Source organism: Bos javanicus, chromosome 21, assembly GCF_032452875.1.
Source record: "Bos javanicus breed banteng chromosome 21, ARS-OSU_banteng_1.0, whole genome shotgun sequence".
NCBI classification, from domain to species: domain Eukaryota; kingdom Metazoa; phylum Chordata; class Mammalia; order Artiodactyla; family Bovidae; genus Bos; species Bos javanicus.
Window position 1 is genome coordinate 46,759,560 of NC_083888.1, and position 24,279 is coordinate 46,783,838.

The 24,279-nt window shown below is 37.9% G+C and overlaps 1 protein-coding gene across 4 annotated transcripts in view; it reads right to left on the reverse strand.

The window, feature by feature from the left end:
• The window catches only part of SLC25A21 (solute carrier family 25 member 21), a 553,178-nt gene that overhangs the window by 453,249 nt on the left and 75,650 nt on the right, over positions 1 to 24,279 (reverse strand). The window contains exon 2 of one of the 4 annotated variants that reach the window (XM_061394949.1): positions 1 to 15,345. This exon is cut by the window's left edge and continues 13,599 nt beyond it. The exons of the other annotated variants lie outside the window; for them this stretch is intronic. The gene's annotated coding sequence lies outside the window, so the exon portion shown is untranslated. The remainder of the gene's footprint in view (positions 15,346 to 24,279) is intronic. 4 annotated transcript variants of the gene reach the window in all.

Below are 24,279 nucleotides of genomic sequence, written 5' to 3' on the forward strand. Positions count from 1 at the left end.
TTGTCTTTTAATAAACATTGTATTCTACAGCGAAGTTAATAAGGAGAACTCTCAGGTACATAGGTGGCCCCCAACAGACACAAACACAGATATTTATCTTGCATTCATTTCAACAATAAATTCCTAATAGTTTCAGGACAGTCATAGTTTATTGGGGGTAGTTTGTGTTTCCAAATCCTGTGTTACTACATATTTCTTTAAACAGTAGACTTGAAGTAAATTGTGGTAATGATTATAAAGATGAAGAAATAGAACTTGACTCATTTCAATTTTCATCGTATTTGGTTTCCTGGAATTTTGATTTGTATTTAAGATTTTAAGCATAGGGAAATTCAGTGGGCCAGAGTAGCCAAAGCAGTCTTCAAAAAGAATAAAGATGAAGGTTTCACACACCTCAGCTTAAATAATCACTGCAAAGATACAGTAATCAAGACAGTCTGGTACTGGCATAAGGACAGTCACATATATCAGTGAAATACACTCTAGAGTCCAGAAATAAATGTTCACCTCTAAATCAGTTAGCTTTCAACAAAAGTGCCAAAACAATTCAGTAGGGGAAAAAGCCTTTTTAATACATGGTGTTAGGACAACTAGATATCCATACGCAAAAGAAAAAAGTTAAGCCCTCATCTGATACTAACTCAAAATGTACCAAGGACCTAAGTTCAAGAGCTGAAACAGTAAGACTTGTAGGAAAAATATAAGTGTAAGTCTTTGTAAACTTGCATCATCCATTTTTTTTTTTTAAGTCATTCAGTCATGTCTGACTCTTTGCGACCCCATGGACCATACAGTCCATGGAATTCTCCAGGCCAGAATACCGGAGTGGGTAGCCTTTCTCTTCTCCAAGGGATCTTGGAACCCAGGTCTCCCATATTGCAGGCAGATTCTTTACCAGCTGAGCCACAAGGGAAGCCCAAAATACTGGAGTGGGTAGCCTATTCCTTCTCCAGCGGATCTTTCCGACTCAGGAATTGAACCAGGGTCTTCTGCATTGTAGGTGGATTATTTACCAACTGAGCTATGAGGGAAGCCCACATCAGGCCATAGTTTTTTAGATAATGCCAACAGCACAAACAACAAAAGAAAACTAGGAACTGGACTTCATCAAAATTAAAAACTTTTGTGCTTCAAAGGAAACCATCAAGAAAATGAAAAGATAACCCATAGCATGTGAAAAAATATTTGCAAATCAAATCTGATAAAGGACATAGCTAGAATATATAAAGAATTCTTACAACTCAATAATAAAAAGACAAAGCAATTCCAGATGGGATGGGTGTTTGGCAGAGACTGGATACATGTATATGCATGGCTGAATCCTTTTGCTATTCACCTGAAACTACCACAACATTGTTATTCAGCTATACTCCAGTGCAAAATAAAAAGTTTAAAGTTTGTGGAAAAAAGACAAAGCAATTAAAATGGGCAAAGAACTGTGAAAACAGTATGGAGGCTTTTCAAACAACTAAAAACAGAACTACCATATGGAGGTTTCTCAAACAACTGAAAACTAAAAACAGACCCGGCAATTCTACTCCTGGGTATATATCCAAACAAAACACCAAGTCAAAAAGATACATGTGCCCCAATGTTCACAGCAGTATTATTTATAATTTCCAAGGTATGGAAACAATCTAAGTGTCTATCAGTAGATGAATGGATAAAGAAGATGTGGTAATACATATATAATAAAATACTATTTGGCCATTTAAAAAAAAGAACAAAATTTTGCCATTTGTAGCAACATGGATCGGAGAAGGCAATGGCACCCCACTCCAGTACTTTTGCCTGGAAAATCCCATGGACGGAGGAGCCTGGTAGGCTGCAGTCCATGGGGTCGCTATAGTCGGACACGACTGAGCGACTTCACTTTCACTTTTCACTTTCATGCATTGGAGAAGGAAATGGCAACCCACTCCAGTGTTCTTGCCTGGAGAATCCCAGGGACGGGGAAGCTTGGTGGGCTGCCGTCTATGGGGTTGCACAGAGTCGGACACGACTGAAGCGACTTAGCAGCAGCAGCAGGAGCAACATGGATGGACTTGGAGGGCATTATGCCAAGTGAAATACATCAGAGAGAGAAAGACAAACATGATATTATATTACCTATCTGTGGAATCTAAAAAATACAACAAACTATTGAAAAAAAAAAGAAAAGAAGCAGATGGCCAACAAACACAGGAAATGATGCTCAACATCACTAATTATTAGAGCAATGCAAATCAAAACTACAATGAGGTATCAGCTCACACTGGTCAGAATGGCCAACATCAAAAAATCTACAAACAATAAATGCTGCAGAGAGTGTGGGGGAAGGGAATCCTCCTATGCTGTTGGTGGGAATGTAAACTGGTATAGCCACTATGGAGGACAATGTGCTGCTGCTGCTGCTGCCAAGTCCTTCCGTTGTGTCCAAATCTGTGCGACCCCATAGATGGCAAGCCACCAGGTTCCCCAGTCCCTGGGATTCTCCAGGCAAGAACACTGGAGTGGAGGTCCTGAAAAAAAACTAAAAATAGAGCTGCCATATGACCCAGCAATCCTGCTCCTGGGCATTTGAACTACAATTCAAAGATACATGTACCCCAATGTTCATTGTTACGCTATTTACAATACCCAGGACATGGAAGCAACTAAATATCCTTCAACAGAGGAATGGATAAGTAAGATGTGGTACATATATACAATGGAATATTACTCAGCCATAAAAAGAAACAAAATTGGGTCATTTGTAGTGACATGGATGAACCTAAAGTCTGTCATACAGAGTGAATGTAAGTCAGAAAGGAAAAACAAATATTGTATATTAACACATATATATGGAATTTATAAAAATGGTACTGACAAACCTATTTGAAGGGTAGGAATAGAGACACAGATGTAGAGAAAGGACTTGTGGACATAGTGGGGGAAGGAGAGGGTGGGACAAATTGAGAGAGTAGAATTGACATATATACAATACCATGTGTAAAATAGATAGCTAGTGAGAAGCTGCTATATAGCCTGGGGAGCTCAGCTGAGCACTCTGTGGTGACTGAGATGCGTGGGATGGTGGGTGGGACGGGGGATGGGTGAGAGAGAGGCTCAAAAGGGAGGGGATATATGTATATGCCTGTGTATACATCTGTATATGTCATAGCTGATTCATGTTGTTGTACAGCATAAACTAACACAACATTGTATAGCAATTATATTCCAAATAAAAATTAAATTTAAAAAATTTAATGGGCAAAGAAAACATACAAATAGCCAATAAAAAAATGAAAAGATGTTAGCATCATTAGCCATTAGGGAAATACAAATCAAAATTGCAAAATAACTACCACCTCACACTCACAAAGAAGGACAGAATCAAAATTTTAGATAATAACGTGTTGGCAAGGAGTGCTGGAGAAGTTAGATGCCTCATTCGTTGCTAGTGGGTATGCAAACTGATGCAGCCACTTTGGAAAACAGTATGATAGCTCCTCAAAAGACTCAACATAAGAGTTGCCATGCTGTTGTTGTTGTTGCTGTCGAGTCACTAAGTCGAGTCTGACTCTTTTGAGATCCCATGGACTGTAGCCCGCCAGACTCCTCTGTCCATGGGATTTTCCAGGCAAGAATACTGGAGTGAGTTGCCATGTCCTTCTCCAGGGAACTTCCTGATCCAGGGATTGAATCTGCGTCTCCTGCATTGCAGGTGGATTCTTTACCAGTAAGCCACCAGATACTATTGCACTCCTAGGAATATGTGTGAGTATGAAGGTCGCTCAGTCATGTCCTACTCTTTGTGATTCACTGGACTGTAGCCTGCCAGGCTCCTCTGTCCATGGAATTCTACAGGCAAGAGTACTGGAGTGGGTAGCCTTTCCCTTCTCCGGGGATCTTCCCAACCCAGGGATCAAACCCAGGTCTCCCACATTGCAGGCAGATTCTTTACCATCTGAGCCACCAGGGAAGTCCAAGAATACTAGAGTGGGTAGCCTATCTCTTCTCCAGTGGATCTTCCCAAACCAGGAATTGAACCAGGATCTCCTGCATTGCAGGCAGATTTTTTACCAGTTGAGTTATCAGGGAAGCCCTAGGAATATACTCCACAAAATATAAACATATGTTCAAATAAAATATTGCACATGAATATTCATATCAACATCATTTGTAATATAAAAACAGTAGAAACAAATCAAATGTCCATCAACTGATAAATAGATAAATGAAATGTGGTATATCCATACAATGATATATTATTCAGCAATTTAAAAAATGAAGTATTAATAAATGCTATAACATAGATGAACATTAAAAACAAGATGCAAAATAAAAGAAACTGGTCACAAAAGAACATATTTATGATTTCATTTATATGAAAAGTCCAAAACAAGCAAATCTATAGACCCCAAAAGTGGATTAGTGCCTTCCTACCCCTGGGCAGGAGAAGTGGTGACACAGGGAAACAAGAGGTGATTTTAAAGAGAACGAGATTTTTCTTTTGGGGTGATGAAAATGTCCTAACATTGACGGTGAAGATAACTGTACAACACTATGTGTATACTAAAAACCACTGAATTATACATTTTAAATAGGCGAATTTTATGGCACGTGTATCTCACTAAAGCTGTTCAAAAAAGGATTTATAATGTGAAACAGTGCAAACTGCATATGATATAGTTATGCTATTTTTATCATTTTACAGAAAAAATACAATGATGTAATTTAAAAGTACTAATCCATTATTCCCTCCCTCTTTTCTACAGTATGTTTATTTTATTTTTTAAATTAATTTGTTACTGGCATGATACTACCATAAAGCTTGATAACATTTTTTCATTGTCTGCTGTTTTCTCTAGCCATTATTATCATTCTTTTCATTACATTAATATTACTAAAAATAATTTTATCTAAAGAGGATAGAAATGTTAAAAATTACTTATCCTAGGTGACAAATGCCACTAATGTACTATGTATTTAGATTACTTAAGAGTTTTGCTCAAATTGTATCTCAGGGAAGCCTTCTCCTAACCACTTTGTTTAAAAGAGTCCACTGCATGTCCCCAAAGACATCACTTTCTCTCCCCTTACTCAACTTTACATTCTTTATAACTTAAAATTATCTGACATTATATTATTTGTTTATTTCTGTCTCCTTCACTAGAATGTTAGTTCCCCTCTGTCTTGCTCACTCTTGCATACTCAAACCACAGAACACATTCAATCAGTTTTGGTGAATAAAAAAACACACAAAATTTTATCTACTGCTTAAATTTCTTCACATACATTTTATCCTTGTACACACTTTCTGTTTTTTACTTTGAGATGAAAGCATTGGTTCTCACCAGTCTCCTCATCAGAGTATTTCCTATATGGACATTGTATTCTGCTAGATAATTCAGAGATGTCTGGCAATCAAAATTTCTTTGTCTAGGAATTTGAAATCTCCCCAAAATTACACATAGCATTTTATACCTCTGAATTATCTTCAACAAGGTTTATGAGCTGTAGTTCAGCCAAATTTGCAACGTTCTTTCTTAAAGTTATCAAAAAAGTATAATTTTTTAAGTTTAATCAGCTTAGATTATCCCAGAATTCATTACTCAACTTTAGTGATAAAAACCAGTCTCCTTTATTGAACCTAAATATTGCTGGACTTTGTTAAACAGACTTCAAAACACTCACTTCTGAAAACTTGGCAAATTTTTATAGCAACTACTTCTTAGAGCCTAGATTTTTTTTTTTTTTTACTATTGTTTCTATCTCCTTTTCAAAATAATAGTTGTGTTTTTAAAACAAAGCAGAACCCTGTTATAATATGGCTCAATATTACAACTGCTTGGGTAGGCCATAAGTCAAATTCTGTCCCTCCCAAAATGCAACAACCACACATGGTAAAAACCTAACCACACTGTTAAGCCTATAACCCTTTTGTTAGTCATGTTCTGGGATATGAAAGCTAAGAAAAAAGGATATTACTATGTATATAAGTATATTAACATAATATTCCTCTGGAACAGTTTCTCCAAACATAGTGAAATAATCTTTGGAATACCATTCCTGAAGTCTTTTGAATAATAAATTTGGTGGATTTAGATATTTGTGTATAGATCTTCCAACAACTTAAACTAATGACTGCACTGCAGAATGGTTAAGAGCCTTGAATCTGGAGTCAGAATGCCTATGTTCAAATCCCTAATCTACTACTTTTTAGCTGTGTGACATTGCTCAAGTTACTTATCCTCTCTATACCTCAGTTTTATAAACTTTAAAGTGAAGGTAATAACAGCACCCACCTCAAGGGGCTATGATGATTAAATGTTAATCATGTATAGTACTTAGAACTGTGCTTAGGACACAGGACACCATCATTTTTAGGTTGAAAGGGAAAAGCATTTAAAGTCTTAGTTACCACTAAAGTATCCATTTAAAGTTTAAAATATAATTCCACACATTTTAATATAAAATTAGCAGGAACTTTATTTTAGCTTCAGGTTTTCCATGTAAAATTGTATTTTATCTGTTCAGCTAAAGTAATAACTTTCTGAAGTGAACACTTATGCAGAAGCCTAAAAGATGCAAGATTATTTTCTTATACTGTTGCAGCCTAGTAGGAAAAGGACCCATGGCCCTCCTGCTAAGTTTAGACTAGACGGTTTTCTTAAACAGTCACATATTTCTTCATTAAACTGTTTTTAATGGCCTTTTTGATGACTGCCAGTTTCCTCCACAATAAAGGAAGTTTTGACCTGTGAATTCATTTTTTTAATCTAGTAATAACTTTGAATACATTAACTGAACATTGTGGACCAAATAAGGAGTCAATTACTTGTATTTTCCATCCTCTGAATAAAATACAAATGAACCAACTTCATCACTAAACTTAAAAGGTTGTCTTCATTGGCAAAGAAGTCTAACTATTTTCTGCTAACTCAAGTTCTTTTAAGAGAATAAAGAAAGTTGAATTATCTGTGACCTAAAAACAACCAAGTTTCATTTTCCCTTGCCTTCTGTGAACATCAGTCAAGTGACCTAGTACTGTTTCACAGTAGCGCTCCACATAAAATTACTCTAAGAACTCATTAGAGAGCTGCCTATAAATTATGATCCAGCACAGTCTTCATTTTCATAAATAGATGCTGTTTATTTTTCCTTCCTCATTCATTCATTATTTTCCTTTTTCACTCATCTAGATATCGGGACGGCATGATGAATGCATACTCCTCAAGTCATTATCTTTGGTAAAGAGACCTCAAAGATAATCACCTTATCAACTAGTTATAACAAGTCAGAAGAGAGACAACCATGAATGAGTCTGAAATCTTAGCGCAAACACTCTCCAACTATGTTTGCTTTTTGTAAAAGCACATCCTTTCTCCTCAAGTGTTTAGTTTTTATAGATGTCAACTGAAAAGATTTCAAACTACACGCACACCAAACACCACATCACGATTTTGTGCCTCTCCAGATAATGTATGTGTGGGACACCAAGCATACGGGAAATATGGTTCATCTCACCAACACACATTGGAAAAGATCCTCATTTTCAGCATTTTCATGTGTACTTTCTTTGGAGTTTCAAAAGAGAAAGTGAAACATCAGTTTTAGGTTTAAACATGTCATCACAACTTTGGGGATTTTTCACATTATAAAAGTAAAAAACACAACTGGGATGTACTAATTATTCACAGTAAAATGTTTAAATGCACCTATGATACATTTTTTCTCTTGAAAATATATCTTTAAATTCCGATTACTTTTTTTTGTTTCCCTAATTATTTCTTAATTACTTGCTTACGCTGTTGCTAAAATATCACAATACATACAAGCTGCAATTATTAATACCCTGGTTTGAAAATATTTCTACAGCTGTTGCTTTTGTAGGAATCCCTTTTTTTTAAAGCTGAGGAATAATGCCGTTAATGAAATATAGATACTTAATAAACCATTTTTATGTTTAAAAGCAATTCATTAACTGGCAGCTAACTAAAGAGAATACAAAAACCTCACTTTTAATCCTCAGGTTCTTATTGTGAATATTTGTTCTGTTGAATACTTTTCTGTCAGGCAAAGTCTCCAAGTTGGGAATGGGCCCCTGCCAAGTCTCTGAAAATCGATTGCTCAAAAATCTTAATTATAAGAAAGTAAACAAAGAGCGGGTTGAAGCAGTGCAGAGTTCTAATGAGTTAATGTAACAAAACTCGGCAGAGTCAACTCTCTTCAAAGCGGCAGGCTCAGCTCTGACAGTCATCCATCAAACTGAAGGTCTCCTTAATAAATGCCAATTATAGGGCACATATGCACAAACGTGGCTAGCCTAAGCTTGAGGATCATTTCCTTCCGAGAAAACTAGTGACCAGGAAAACACCCAGGCAGTATAAGCAACCAGCCCACCGAAAGTAAGGTTTGCTCCTGATAGGAATAATAACCAGCATTATTTCTCTCTCTTTTTTTCAACTTTGGAAAAGTTCAGAACCACACAGAATTTTGTTTGGGGTTATACAAATTCCTTCACAATTTGTATAGAAGTCTAACATAACTTTTTAAAAGCCATGACATGCCCATAATGTATACAGAGTCTCCGACTTCCGCCGTAAGCGAGGCTTTTTCCTAACTTAATCATACTCAAATTTCACCCCTTTTAAAGATCCTGATTCAAAAATGTTCACTCATTCTCCACAGTCCACAAATTTATACCATCTCTTCCTGTGGTATTTTATGTGCATAAATTAAAAAAGAATGGCCTCCAATGAGGATTAAAAGGTTGAAAAAAATCATAGACTTTCCAAATTTAGTTTCATTTTTTATTTTAACTCTCAAAATGTGTGTTAACAAAATATATATATTTTCCTATACTCTTACAAAATAATCGATTTATGTTAACCTTATTACCTAGAGGAAATGCTGAATTGACTCAGATAGGAAGTTACATTGTAGGCTTAGGCTTAGCATCATATCACTATGTAACCCAGCACACATGAGAAATACATGTTTGAGGACTCCTGAGAAATAATGAAAATATTCCCCCACTAGTATATTAACTCTTACTGTAGAACTCAAACCATTATATGAATCCTAAGTTTCAAAAATATTTCTCTCCTGCCTTTTTCATTATCTACCTGGCCGGGCATGGAGTCCATCCTCAAACAGGTTTCAGAGAGGCGTATGATGACATCAGGGGAGGGGAAGGAACTTTCTTAGCAAGATGGCCACAGATCTTTTGTTCAGAGGCCATGAGCCCCAATTTTATACCACAGCACAATTTCTGTAATGGAGATAGATGGATTTTTCAAAAAGAAAGTCTGCATCCTCCTATGATGACAGAGATAATTAATGGAATAAACGAAAACGTTCATGTTTGATATTTTTATGCAAATGGATTAGAATAGTCTGCATTAGTCCCAAGTTGATGTCTTATCTAATTGCCGTTTAAAGTGATATCTTCCATTACACATGCAGACCCGTGCTAAATTCATTTATTTCCATCTTGCCTGAAATTATGATGAATGGTCTGAGCTCCATTCAATTATTTAAAATGTGCAAAGAAACAGAAACAATGAAACTGGCAAAGCCCTCTACATTCTTAGGAACAATTTAGGCTAATTAGCATCAACTTCTCCCCCATTCATCATACCCCTTTAGAAATATAAACAAACTGTCAGCTCTAACCTAACAAACAGATCACTGAGCTACTTAACACAAATTATTCTTACATGAAAAGCTCCTTCTCAGGCAATATTCTCCTTTAGGGCATCTGGGAAGCTGAGCTATTAAAATTGAAGACATATGTTCCAGTCAAACTTAACTCCCGGATTGTAATGATCGCTGTTGTGACAGTTTTCAGTCAGCATACTTGCTGCTGGCAACACAGCCCAAGCTTGAGCGAAACAAAAGTCAAACGGAATGATGCACACAGAATCCTAGATGCAGAGGACACCTCCTCATCCTACCCATCACAACTGACTTAGTGGGCCTCAACTCATGATCTCCAGTGGCAGCACAAAGTTTTGCAAAGTTTGGTTTGGGAGCATTAGAGAAAGGAAGGTAACAAAGGTAGTCTTAGACAAGACAGTGGATTTCATCATGTGTTATTGTTCATTACATCCAGTGAATGAGGCTGAAACTATGGTCAGTGGAAGCCTGTAAATCAGGACCTTGCATTTCAGAGAAGGTAGAGAGGACACAGATAGAAGAGCCCAGGTGGAGAGAAACGTAAATTGCAGATAGGTTGTGTATGTCTCCTCAAGTGGACTACTTAGAAACTCTGAACTCTCCTTTTAACTAACAGGAATTAAAAATAAAGTGTTTTACATACTAGAATTCTGTGACTGAATCCTTGCCTGGATATTGGACTAAGATATTTTCTTCATTTGTTTAAATGAAATCACATATATACAGTCAATCCTTATTGCTTGCAGTAGTTATATTCTACAAAGTCACTGTGAGCACTGAATTAGTGAATACTGAACCCATTACTCCTAGGGGAAATAACAAGGCTAAGTTCCTGAGAGCCTTTGGATCACAACTTTTTCATCAACCAATCAGTACATTACTTTATGTGTGCCTCAGTTTAAACACACTTTACTTAATATACAGTTGATTTATTAATATTGACCTCACAACCAACAGCATTATAACTCATGCCTGAACACAGCTTACCTAACAGATGTATTTTCTCAGAAGGCACATCACAGCCCTCTTGCATTTAGGAACACTAGACAGCGCTTCAGCACCATGCTTGGAGGCCATTTCAAACAGTGAAATCACCAAAAAAAGGCACAAAAAATGTGAAGAACGTGGCACTAAATAGACTGTGAAAGGGACATGTGTTTACAGCACGAGAGCTGAAACAGGAAGGCAGAGTATCTTCTCACTTGACTCAGCTGGGAACGTGGGCTTCAGATGGCTCAGATTGTTCACCATGCTGCACATGTCTGCAAATGACCGTGAAAGCACGAGCACTGATTTTGAGGTTCCAAACAAATTTTAGCAAGTAGACAAATTCACAAATACTAAATCTGCAAATAATGAGGATCAAATGTGTATACATTCATACACTTTTTTTATCTTCAGATTTCTCACGGAAGGTCTCTGAGTTTTTTTCTCTTAGTAAGCAAGAGTCATAGCCTAAAGTCAAGCAAAGCATTTCATGAGCTAACTGATAGAGCAGGTGGCCACATTCCTAATTATATGATAAGCAAGAAAGCCTTTCAAATATGTTTCTGTTCTTTAGCATCATAGAAACATGAATATTGATGGCACCACGTGAGTTTGAGTGAACTCTGGGAGTTGGTGATGGACAGGGAGGCCTGGCGTGCTGCAATTCATGGGGTCGCAAAGAGTCAGACACGACTGAGCGACTGAACTGGACTGAACTGATACTTCTACAGTATAGAAGTATAGAACCCGACATGGAACAATGGACTGGTTCCAAATTGGGAAAGGAGTACAACAAGGCTGTATATTGTCACCTTGCTTATTTAACTTACATGCAAAGTACATCATGTGAAATGCTGGGCTGGATGAAGCACAGCTGAAATTAAGATTGCCAGGAGAAATATCAATAACCTCAGATATGCAGATGACACCACCCTAATGGCAGAAAGCAAACAGGAATTAAAGAGCGTCTTGATGAAAGTGAAAGTGGAGAGTGAAAAAGCTGGCTTAAAACTCAACATTCAAAAAATGAAGATCATGGCATCCGGTCCCATCACTTCATGGCAAATAGATGGGGAAACAATGACAGATGTTCTTTTCTTGGACTCCAAAATCACTGCAGATGATGACTGCAGTCATGAAATTAAAAGACGCTTCTTCCTTGAAAGAAAAGCTACGACCAACCTAGACAGCATATTAAAAAGCAGAGACACTACTTTGCCAACAAAGGTTCATCTAGTCAAAGGTATGGCTTTTCCAGTAGTCATATATAGATGTGAGAGTTGGACCATAAAGAAAACTGAGCGCCGAAGAACTGATGCTTTTGAACTGTGGTGTTGGAGAAGTCTCTTGAGAGTCCCTTGTACTGCAAGGAGATCCAACCAGTCCATCCTAAAGGAAATCAGTCCTGAATATACATTGGAAGGCCTGATGCTGAAGGTGAAACTCCAATACTTTGGCCACCTGATGTGAAGAACTGACTCACTGGAAAAGACCATGATGTTGGGAAAGATTGAAGGCAGGAGGAGAAGGGGACAACAAAGCATGAGATGGTTGGATGGCACCACCAACTCAATGGACATGGGTTTGGGTGGACTCCAGGAGTTGGTGACGGACAGGGAGGACTGGCGTGCTGCAGTTCATGGGGTTGCAAAGAGTCGGACACGACTGAGCGACTGAACTGAACTGAACTGATATTTAAGTGGAGTTGTCTCTAGGACTAGAACACTGGCCTTTAAGCCAGTTAGTGCATCCATCCCCTTGGCCACAGTAATTTCTTTAGGAATAAGTACATGACTCAGTCTGGGCTAATGACACACAAGGAGATATTTGCTGAGTTCATCTGGGAAAAACAGTTCCTGTTATAGCCATGGTGGGAACCAGCCTCAGGATGAAGCAGGCACTACAAAAAGCAGAGCAGAGAAATGCAAAGAATCTGGGTCCTTGGTGACAGTGTTGTGCTCCTGGAAAAAAAGTCTCACATTTATCCCACTCTATTTTTTAACATTTCAATTCAATAACTAATAAATACTAAAAATATACTTCATTGTTTAAGACAACTTGGGTGAGGTTCTGTTTTCCTGGTACCCAAAAGAATCCTGATATTTTTACATGCTATTTTTTATTTCCCCTGCTCCTAATACACACACACACACACACACACACACACACACACACACAGAAACATTAGTGACCTGAATTATTTTTTGCTCATCTTTCCATATACTCTTTACTTCCTGGCATCATGACTGATAATAGCAGCCATTGATAAATATTGGGTTGCCCAAAAAATTCATTTCGATTTTTCCATAAGGTGTTATGGAACACATAAGGTACTTTTTATGACAATTCAATATATAGAATTCAATTATTAGAATGGAGAATTCTTCCCATGGATATAATCATAACAGTTCAGTTCACTCAGTCACGTCCAACTCTGCAATCCCATGGACTGCAGCACTCCAGGCCTCCCCGTCCATCACCAACTCCCAGAGTTTACTCAAACGCATGTCCATTGAGTTGGTGATGCCATCCAACCATCTCATCCTCTGTCATCTCCTTCTCCCCCCACCAGTAAACCACATTAACTGCACAATGGTTAACCAAGATGGCTGCCATCACATTGCTGCTCACCAATGAGAACAGAGCTCTTGCTATGATCACCTTAAACATAAAGTTATTCACTTTACATTATACATATCTGTACCATGCTGCTGCTGCTGCTAAGTCACATCAGTCGTGTCTGACTCTGTGCGACCTCACAGACGGCAGCCTACAAGGCTCCGCCATCCCTGGGATTCTCCAGGCAAGAACACTGGAGTGGGTTGCCATTTCCTTCTCCAATGCATGAAAGTATAAAGTGAAAGTGAAGTCGCTGTCATGTCTGACTCAGTGACCCCATGGACTGCAGCCTTCCAGGCTTCTCTGTCCATGGGATTTTCCAGGCAAGAGTACTGGAGTGGGGTGCCATCGCCTTTTCCAATCTGTACCATAGAAGGCTAAAATCTTAAAACAACCAACAAGAATCACCTTTTAACTTTATCAAGGAAAATTACAAAGAAACACAATCATATTTCCTGTCCACCCCTCCCAATAGGACTTTGGAATACATTTTCTTCAGTCTCCCTAACTCCAGTTTCTGAAGATTGGGATAAAATGAATAGGACTGAATGTTACCCAAGCTTCATTCATAAATGCTAAGCAAAATGCCAACTTAAAAAAAAATTTCTGTCCACCTTTTTTTTTTCTCTATGGGTGGTTTTAACAGCCATGGTTATTTGTGGATGCAAAACTGCATATAATAAATTGCAACTGCAATTGACTAACCTCAGAAGGACTGACAAGTGACTAATTACTCCCACAGGTGGCCAACTGCTTTGGCAATTAGCCCATTGTGGGCAAAATTCATGGCATGGAAAAAGAGGCTTCCTTTTCAAAATATCCACACCTCTTTTCTGGAGGAGGAAAGGAGGGAAGAGGACTACACGTTGGGGGTGGGGGTGGGCAGTATGGGGAAGCAGGGTTAAGGGATAAATGGAAAAATTAATGGTTTCTTCAACAATGAAAAAAAAAAATTAATCTGAAGTTCTCTCCCAAGATGGTGGAATTCTACCTAACCATCTTCTTCCAAAATAACTTCAGTAATAATTTTAAAAAGAAATCAAGCCATCTAGCTAAATATTTAAAATAATTATAAGGCCATTTGCCATGAACAAATATTTCCTCTTGAGTTTATTATATGTCTCAGAAATGTTTGAGTGATACTGTAGCAGTTTTGGAGACTCTGTTATAGCCCATTCTTCACAGAATATAGCAATAGCCCATAAAAGATTTGTATCTAAATGTACATTTTTTATTAATCTATGTTTATACTATATATCATTCAGTTCAGTTCAGTTCAGTCGCTCAGTCATGTCCGACTCTTTGCGACCCCATGAATTGCAGCATGCCAGGCCTCCCTGTCCATTACCAACTCCCGAAGTTCACTCAGACTCACGTCCATCGAGTCAGTGATACCATCCAGCCATCTCATCCTCTGTCGTCCCCTTCTCCTCCTGCCCCCAATCCCTCCCAGCATCAGGGTCTTTTCCAATGAGTCAACTCTTCGCATGAGGTGGCCAAAGTACTGGAGTTTCAGCTTTAGCACCATTCTTTCCAAAGAAATCCCAGGGCTGATCTCCTTCAGAATGGACCGGTTGGATCTCCTTGCAGTCCAAGGGACTCTCAAGAGTCTTCTCCAACACCACAGTTTAAAAGCATCAATTCTTCGGCACTCAGCTTTCTTCACAGTCCAACTCTCACATCCATACATAGCTTTCTACTAAAATGTCTCAAGATCCTAGATAACATTCCCATACCACAACAACATAGTCAAGAGGGGAATTTAGCTTTTTAAAAATTTATTTATTTATTTTTACTTTTGGCTGTGCTGGGTCTTCGCTGGTACACAGGCTTTTCTCCAGTTGCAGTGTGGAGGCTTCTCATTGCAGTAGTTTCTCCTGTTGCAGAGCACAGGCTCTTGAAAACATCAGCTTCAGTAGTTGCAGCACATGGACTCAGTAGTTGTGGATCACAGGCTCTACAGCACAGGGTCAATAGTTCTGGTGCGTAGGCTTAATTGCTTCGTGGCATGTGGACTCCTCCAGGATTGGAGATCGATCTCATGTCTCCTGCATCGGCAGGTAGATTCTTTACCACTGAGCCATCAGAGAAGTCCTGGAATTTAGATTTTAAAGATTTCTCTCCTAACAGACTTCAATCAAGAATTACATGTTTAAAATATTCATACTACCCAAAGCAATCTACATATTCAATGCAATTCCTAACAAAATTCTAAAAGCATTCTTTTATAAAACCAGAAAAGTCGATCCTAAAATTCACATGGTATCAGAGAGGACCCTGACTAGACAAAGCAATCTTGAGCAAGAACAAAGCTAGAGACGTTATTCTTCTGCCTGATTTCAATGCATACTACAAAGTCATAGTAATCAAAACAGTATGGTACGAGCCTAAACATAGATTATGTACATCAATGGAACAGAATAGAGAGCCTAAAAACAAATCTACAAATCTACAGTCACCTAATCTTTGACAAAGGTGCCAAGAACACACAGAAAGTTAAGGACCGTCTCTTCAATAAATGGTGTTGAGAAAACTGGATATTCATATGCAGAAGAATGAAACTGGACTCATTTCATACCATGCACAAAAATCAATTCAAAATGGATTAAAGACTTAAATGTAAGCACTGAAACTGTAAAACCACTAGAAAATATAGAGAAAAAGTTTCTTGACATTGGTCTAGGAAATCATTTTTTGAATATGAACCCCTGAGCACAGGCAACAAAAGCAAAAATAAAAAATGGAACTGAATCTAACTAAAAAGCTTTGCACAGCAAAGGAAACAACAAAGTGAAAAGACAATATAAGGAATGAGAGAAAATATCTGTAAACCATCTGATAGGAGACCAATATCTAAAATATTGAGTTGGCCAAATAGTTCATTTGCAGTTTTTCCTATAACATCTTATGGAAAAACTGCAAATGAACTTTTTGACTAACCCGATATATAAGGAACTCAAAGAACTCAATAACAAGAAAACAAATAATCCAATTAAAATATGGGCAAATGATCTGAATAGATATTTCTCAAAGGAAGATACAAGTATATGAAAAAATGCTCAACATTAGTATTCATTAGAGAAGTGCAAATCAAAACCACAATGAGATATCACGTTACATCTATCAGAATGGCTATTATTTTAAAAATTAAAGGATAAGTGTTGGTGAGATTGCAGAGAAACTAGAACCCCTGTACACTGTTGGTGGGAATGCAAAATGATGCTGCTATGAAAACAGTAGGGTAGTTCCTTAAAAACTTGAAAATAGAACTACCATATGACCCAGCAATCCCACCACTGGGTATATATCCAAAGGAAATGAAATCAGTATCTTGAAGAGATATCTGAATACCCATGTTCACTGCAGTATTATTCAAATAGCTAAGAAAAGGAAACAACCTAAGCATTCATCAATAGATGAATGGATAAAGAAAATGTGACATATTATATATTATTCCATTGTGAAATGGAATGGAATAATATTCAGCCTTTAAAAAGAATAGAATAATACTCAATGGAATAATATCCAGCCTTTAAGAAGAGAAAATCTTGTCACTTGTGACAACATGGATGAACATGAAGGACATTATACTAAGTGAAATAAGCCAGATACAGAAAGACAAATACTGCATGTTCTCACTTATAAGTGGAATCTAAAAAAGTATACCACTTAGGAGTAGAGAAGTGGTTTCCAGAGACTACAGGGTGAGGGAAATGGGGAAATGTTCAAAGGGTACAAAGCTTCAGATATGCAACATAAACAAGTTTTGGAGTTCTAATGTACAACGTGATGAACACAGTTAACAATATTGTATTGAATACTTGATATTTGCTAAGAGAGTAGATCTCAGTTACTCTCACACACAAAAAAAGTTAACTGTGTGAGGTAGCAGATGTGTTCATTAGCATGATTGTGGTAACCATTCACATATATCAGAACATTACATCATACATCTTAAGTATGTACAATTTCTGTTTGTCAATTATACCTCAATAAAGGTAGGAGAAACTGATTTGGTATTTTTTCCCTAAAGATATAAGTAACCACCTTGTGATCAGTCTCTCCATTCACCAGAGGCAGGTCTCATGAAGGACAATACTAGTAGAACTGCAACAATCAAACAAAACAGATACTTTACATGCCAGACTTGGAAAAAGCTGGATACACCTCATTGCCATCCAGCTGAGATGATCCCTACATGCTACATGCTCAGTTGCATTGGACTCTGCCACCCCATGGACTATAGCCCACCAGGTTCCTCTGTCTGTGAAATTTTCTAGTCAAAAATACTGGAGTGGGTTGCCATTTCCTATTCCAGGGGATCTTCCCAATGCAGACATTGAACCTGCGTCTCTTGCATCTCCTGTATTAGCAGGCAGATTCTTTACCACTGACCATCAGGGAAGCCCTAAGATGATCCCTACTAGTATAGAAAATATGAAAACCTTTGACTGTGTCCAGTTGATGAGGACTGGGAGATATAAGCACTATACTGAAGACAAAATACACTGCACTGAAAACAAAAACAAGAGGGAAATCGTAACATCTGTAAGAACATAAAAAACAAATTTGTTTGACTCATAAGTTCTCTTTTAAGGAATTATTCCACAGATAAACAAGTTTATACACAGATATACATGCTTGCTGAAACATTCACACATAACCATAAATACACACAAACATTCATATATATGCACAGATGTACATACACACACACACATGCAACTAGATAAGTATACTACATTGCAGGGTGCTATAGCAGCATGGTGCACGCATGTGTGCTAAGTCATGTTCAACTTTGCAACCCCATGAGCTGTAGCCCACTAGACTTCTCTGTCCATGGTATTCTCCAGGCAAGAATACAGAAGTGGGTTGCCATGTCCTCCTCCAAGGGATCTTCCCAACCCAGAGATCGAACTTGCGTCTCTGCATTGGTGGCCTTTGGGAAGAGGTCATGAGGATGGAGGTCATGAGGACAGAGCTCTCATGAGTGGGATCAGTTCTCTTACAAAAGAGATCCAGAGGACTCCCTCATCCCTTCCTGCTTTGTGAGGACAGAGTAAGAAGACAGAAAATCATCTATGAACCAGGAAGCAGGCCCTCACCAGACACTGAATCAGCAGACATTTTGATTTTGGACTTTTCAGCTCCAGAATTGTGAGAAATAAATTTCTGTTATCTATAAGCCGCCTAGTCTATGGTATTCTGTTACAACAACCCAACAGACTAAGACAGAAAGTAAAGGGCCAGGGTGTTAACTACTTACTCTCAATTGGTTCAGACAAAAATAGTATCAGTTGATGGATGGATGGACAGATAGATAGATAAATAGGTAGACAGATAGACTGAGAGATGGACATAGAGAATAGATGATAAAGAAACTTAGCCAAAACGTCAATCGCATTGAATCTGGATAAAATTTCTATCATTCTTGCAATTTTTTTGAAAGTCTGAGCTTTTTTTCAAATAAAAACATTTTTAAAAGATATACTTACAGTTTCTGAAAGTAAATACTAAGAAATGTTTATGCATTTACCTCTAGGACATGTAAATAGAGGGCTTTGGGGGGACAGACAGCATAAGGTCACTGAAAAGGAGGAGGACTCTGCTTTCATTTAGTATGCTTCTCTACTGTCATAATTTAACATGAACATATGATACCTTGGTCATCAGTTTAGTTCAGTCGCCCAGTCGTGTCCGACTCTTTGAGACTCCATGAATCACAGCACGCCAGGCCTCCCTGTCCATCACCAACTCCCAGAGTTCACCCAAACTCATGTCCATCAAGTCAGTGATGCCATCCAGCCATCTCATCCTCTGTCGTCCCCTTCTCCTCCTGCCCCCAATTCCTCCCAGCATCAGAGTCTTTTCCAATGAGTCAACTCTTCGCATGAGGTGGCCAAAGTACTGGAGTTTCAGCTTTAGCATCTAATTAATCTAAAGCAACAGTGTGGAGTTATAGAAAGTGTGTAGTCTCTGGAGCCAGACAGATGTTGGTTGAAATCCCCTCAGTGCCCACTTTACCTTGGGTGTGGCCTTGATGAAGTCAAGTAATTTTCTTGACTGTGAAATTCCTTAGATGACCTGGTTTCTTGTCACAGCTCTGTCACTAATCAACTGGGGAATATTAAGCATGCCATCTCACCTACTTGAGTCTCAAATCTCTTATCTATAAAAGGACAGAACACAACCATATTTCTTTTCAAGTTCATTTTTGCTGCAAAGAGGTTTGGATTTTCAGGACATTACCATTAACCCCTGCTTTTCAAACTTCCTCAATACTCGTCTTCGCTATTATCAAAGACCTATATCAGTACCTGTTTTCGCTAACTGAAAGAAATCCAAAGACTTTTGCTTTTATTCAAAAAGATGAAAAGCAAAAATAGCATTCATCGTTGGTTTTGCAGGAAGTGTAACAGCACCCCCGAGTGAGGAGAATGTCACCGCCAAGCTCCTTCCCAGGGAACTAGACTCAGCCTTGAAGTGTTGTGTCTGTGAGTATCTGAGCCTTATCTCAATTATTTGTGTGCAACCTTTAGCAAGGTGTGTCCTAAGGTAATTGCTTCTTTCACTTTACAACACTTAGGAAAGGTTTCATAGGAACTCTTTGCTTTTGGCTATCTGGGGAATCCTCTAGCTTCTTTAACAGGAAGAGTTTTTAATTTTACCATTCACATGAAGAAAAGATGATCAACCATCTTCTGGGCCGATGGCTATTACCTAAACTCCTCCTGCTGCTGCTGCTGCTAAGTCGCTTCAGTCGTGTCTGACTCTGTGCGACCCCATAGATGGCAGCCCATGAGGCTCCTCTGTCCCTGGGATTCTCCAGACAAGAATACTGGAGTGGGTTGCCATTTCCTTCTCCAATGCTGCATGCGTGCTAAGTCGCTTCAGTCGTGTCTGACTCTGTGCGACCCCACAGATGGCAGCCCATGAGGCTCCTCTGTCCCTGGGATTCTCCAGGCAAGAATACTGGAGTGGGTTGCCATTTCCTTCTCCAATGCTGCATGCGTGCTAAGTCGCTTCAGTCATGTCCAACTCTTTGAGACCCCAAGGACAGCAGCCCACCAGGCTCCTCTGTCCATGGGATTCTCTAGGCAAGAATACTGGAGTGGGTTGCCATTTCCTTCTCCCAAACTCCTCCTAATGGGACTTAAAATGTTTTTCATATGCTGGAGTTGAGGCCACACTGACATGTAATCTTTGGACTTCACCAAAGTTGGGGCTGAGGGTACAATGTGCATCCTTGATTCTTCTATTCCTGACCTTCCCCAGGACGCACTTCTCAGTCTTTGCTTTGTGAGTCCACCTAAAACCCTGCTGGGGCAAACATCAGAGACTGCTTAACTCGGGAGGACCCTGTTCTCATTTCTCTTTCCCATTAATGTTGAAACCAGTGCATTGCTGAAAGGAAATTTAATCCATATGCTTCTCAGTAATTTACACTTAACACATCACAATATTCCGTTGTAACAGTCATTTGTTGTCCCAAGAATTCTCTCGAGTCTTTTTAAGGCCTTTTATTCTTAGCAGTCTCGGTTCAACAGTCATAAATGGAATTTGAACTCCAGAAGGACAGTGCTTTATCCTTATTATTCCTCACTTATTTTGGTAGACCTTGCAGGCTTCTTTTCCTCCCCTTAGGTAAGAAAGTTTTGTTCTAAGATGCTTTTTACATTCTTTTAGTTATATAATCAGGGTGTTAATAATTACTATTTGCTGGGCATCAATAATGACAGGTTCTATACTAGGAATTTCTCTGTATCTTCTTTAACCTTCACATTGAAGTAAGCATATTTTTTTCCTATTTTTCCAGATTCAGAATTCAAAGCTCTGAGAGATTAATTTGCAAAAATCATATAGTTGATAAGAATCTAAGTGTGACCAACTCCAAATATTGCACTGTATATCTTCTTTTTTTATCACTACAATTATTTATTTATATTCCTGATCAAAATAGTGTAAGTATTGTATATATTGTAATTTTGATGAAAAAGTGGAAGTAGTGGCAGATTTTATTTTCTTGGGCTCCAAAATCACTGCAGACAGTGACTACAGCTACGGCATTATTATAAGAGATGCTTTCCATCTATTTGGAAGGAAAGCTATGACCAATCTAGACAGTGTATTAAAAAACAGAGACATCACTTGCCAACAAAGGTCTGTATAGTCAAATCTATGGTTTTTCTAGTAGTTATGTACAGATGTAAGAACTCAACCATAAAAAGGCTGAGTGCCAAAGAACTGATGCTTTTGAACTGTGGTGTTGGAGAAGACGCTTGAGAGTCCACTGGACTGCAAGGAGATCAAACCAGTCAATACTAAAGGAAATCAACTCTGAATATTCATTGGAAAGACTGATACTGAAGCTGAAGCTCCAATACTTTGGCCACCTGATGCAAACAGCTGACTCATTTGAAAAGACCCTGATGCTGGGAAAGATTGAAGGCAAAAGGAGAAGAGAATGGCAGGGGATAAGTTGGTTAGATAACATCACCAACTCAATGGACATGACTTTGAGCAAACTCTAGGAGATAGTGGAGGACAGGGGAGCCTGGTGTGCTACAGTCCATCGGGTCACAGAGTCAGAAACGATGTAGAAACTGAACAACAACATGGTACTTAGTAAGTACTAGACACTAGTCCAAGAATTTTACTCATTCAATCCATATAACGTCCCTAAAATGTGAGTATTATTATTACCATCCCCATTTCACTGAGGAAGAAACTGAAGCAGAGAAATGCTAAGATGCTCAAGGTACACCCAGAGCCCAAGTTATTAAATGAAGTTCAAACTCTGCCATTCCCTCTCATAATGTAACTATTATATTTATTTGCACATACTTAGTGAGAACAGAGAGGAAGTCTGAGAAACACTGAGAAATGGACATACGTGAGAATCAGTGTTGGATCCTAGTAAAAGTGATGATAGGTCCCTCAGGACAGTCCAAGCTCATAACTATTGTCTCAGTAATTATTAATAGTAATCCTTTCATTATCAATAGTATCTAAGTTTGGGCAATAAACTATAGGGTCAAACTTTTAGAAAAGCCCTATTCCACTTCCATAAGCAAGGCTCTTATGCTTTGATATCCATAATTCCATCTGTAAAATGGGAATGCTCTTTTTTTGCCTCCCAAGATGATATTATGAAGGCATTATAATAAGAGTATAAATGTAAGATATTTTGCAGTGTTACAGACATCAGAGAGCTGCCTAGGGAGTTTCTATAACTGTGGAACTCCCATCATGAACAGAGCATGAAGGTAGACGCTTTAGATTTGTTAGAGGACTCATTGTCCTTGAGTACATAATGCCTTTTTTATTCTTATAAAACAAACATTTGTGATAGAAACCTTGGTGTCAGGATAGAGTACAAACAAACCATTGTCACTCTTAACCATCATTACTGAACTGGAAACTGTGACAAGAAACTTGAAAAGGAAGCTTTGCTAATTTCATTATATAATATTCACTTTATGGCTGACTCATTATTCCCATATAAGCAAGAAAAATGAGCGGAAGAAAAGAATAAACTGTTTCGTTATTTAAAATTCAGTTTAAAAAGCTAGTACTGCTAAGTAATTCATCAGAAAGAAAATCTATGGTTTTTTTAAAAATAAGAAAAAGTATACTGTGACCTTGCTGCTACAAAAATAAGTTGAAATTCAGGAAAATAACGCACATAGGAGGAATTAACCTATTTTTAATTAGATATGAGTTCTATCATGTGTGTGAAAGGGGAGAGAGACAGCATATTCCTTTGTGTTCTGGCTTTTTGGTATGGAAATTCACAAAAACAAGAGAAAAATCATCTAAAATGGATAAAGGTATTAAATCCTTTTTATCTTTTTGTAATTCTCCCCAGTTTTCAAGTTTTTGTTCCCTGATTTCTATCCATTCACTTTGCCACATGCTACTTTCTGACTTATTGGTCATTTTATCAGTCTATCACTTTCCTTTGCTCCTCTTTATTATCTCACTAAATGTACTCAGTTCTTTGTAAATAAGGGAAGAAAATAAGTATATTCATTGTATTTTTTTCTTACATTTTGTCCCACTTTGTAAAAGCAGAGTTTGGGTTATAGTTTCCTTAACTATAAATTGAAATGTTTCATTTAGTTGATCCCCATGACATTTACAGCTTTGCAGTTCACAATATATTGCATGAGTGGGGGGAGTTTAATAAATGCTTCAAACTGAGACAAGGATAGAAATTACAGTGGTGTGAATTATTCTATCTTTCTTTGGGAAGAAAAATTGCCATAACAACTAACTCTGCTTCAATTAAGCAATAAATCTCTGGTTAAACAGAAAAAAGAAAGGACTAAGGGAAAGAAGGAAAGGAGAAAGGAAGAGAGAACAGGAAAGAAGGAGGGGAGGAAAAAACCTCTAGGTACATAAAAACATGGGTCAGATTTGTGGCATTCCCTTAATTTTTTGCTCCAGTGAAATATGATCTGTTAGTCATTAGCATGTGGAACATGAAGCCAAGATACATAAATGCAACTTTGGCTTTTTGAAAAATTGTTTTATCTTTACCTGTCATAAAGAGTGGTTGTGAAAGTAAACAATGTCATTAGTTAGGAAACTCATCTGCTAGCCTCAGCTCTATTTCTAACCAACTTTCCAAGTCACTTGGTTTTTTCCAGCCTGGATTTTGTCATGGTTCCTGAGGCATCTCTCAGAGAGGGAAATAACGATAAGGATTATACCTTTGGTGCATCACAATTTTTTTTCACATTGCAAAACTGCCACAGAATTGATTCTTTTTATAATCTGAGGTCTTTATAAAAGAAAATAAAAACAAAAATTTGATAAATAATATTTTTCTAGTTTGATTTCTCATGTGAAAATTAACACTGCATGTCTAAAATCAAAACAGCTTAAATGTATATAATGAAGTAAACTATTACAATTTTATTAAATATCTTATGAGGTTTCTTTATAACATCATATTACAAGAACCAGTACTTCTGACTTTAAGTTGACCTGTGCTTTCCATGAAGAACATTTTCACACTTGTGA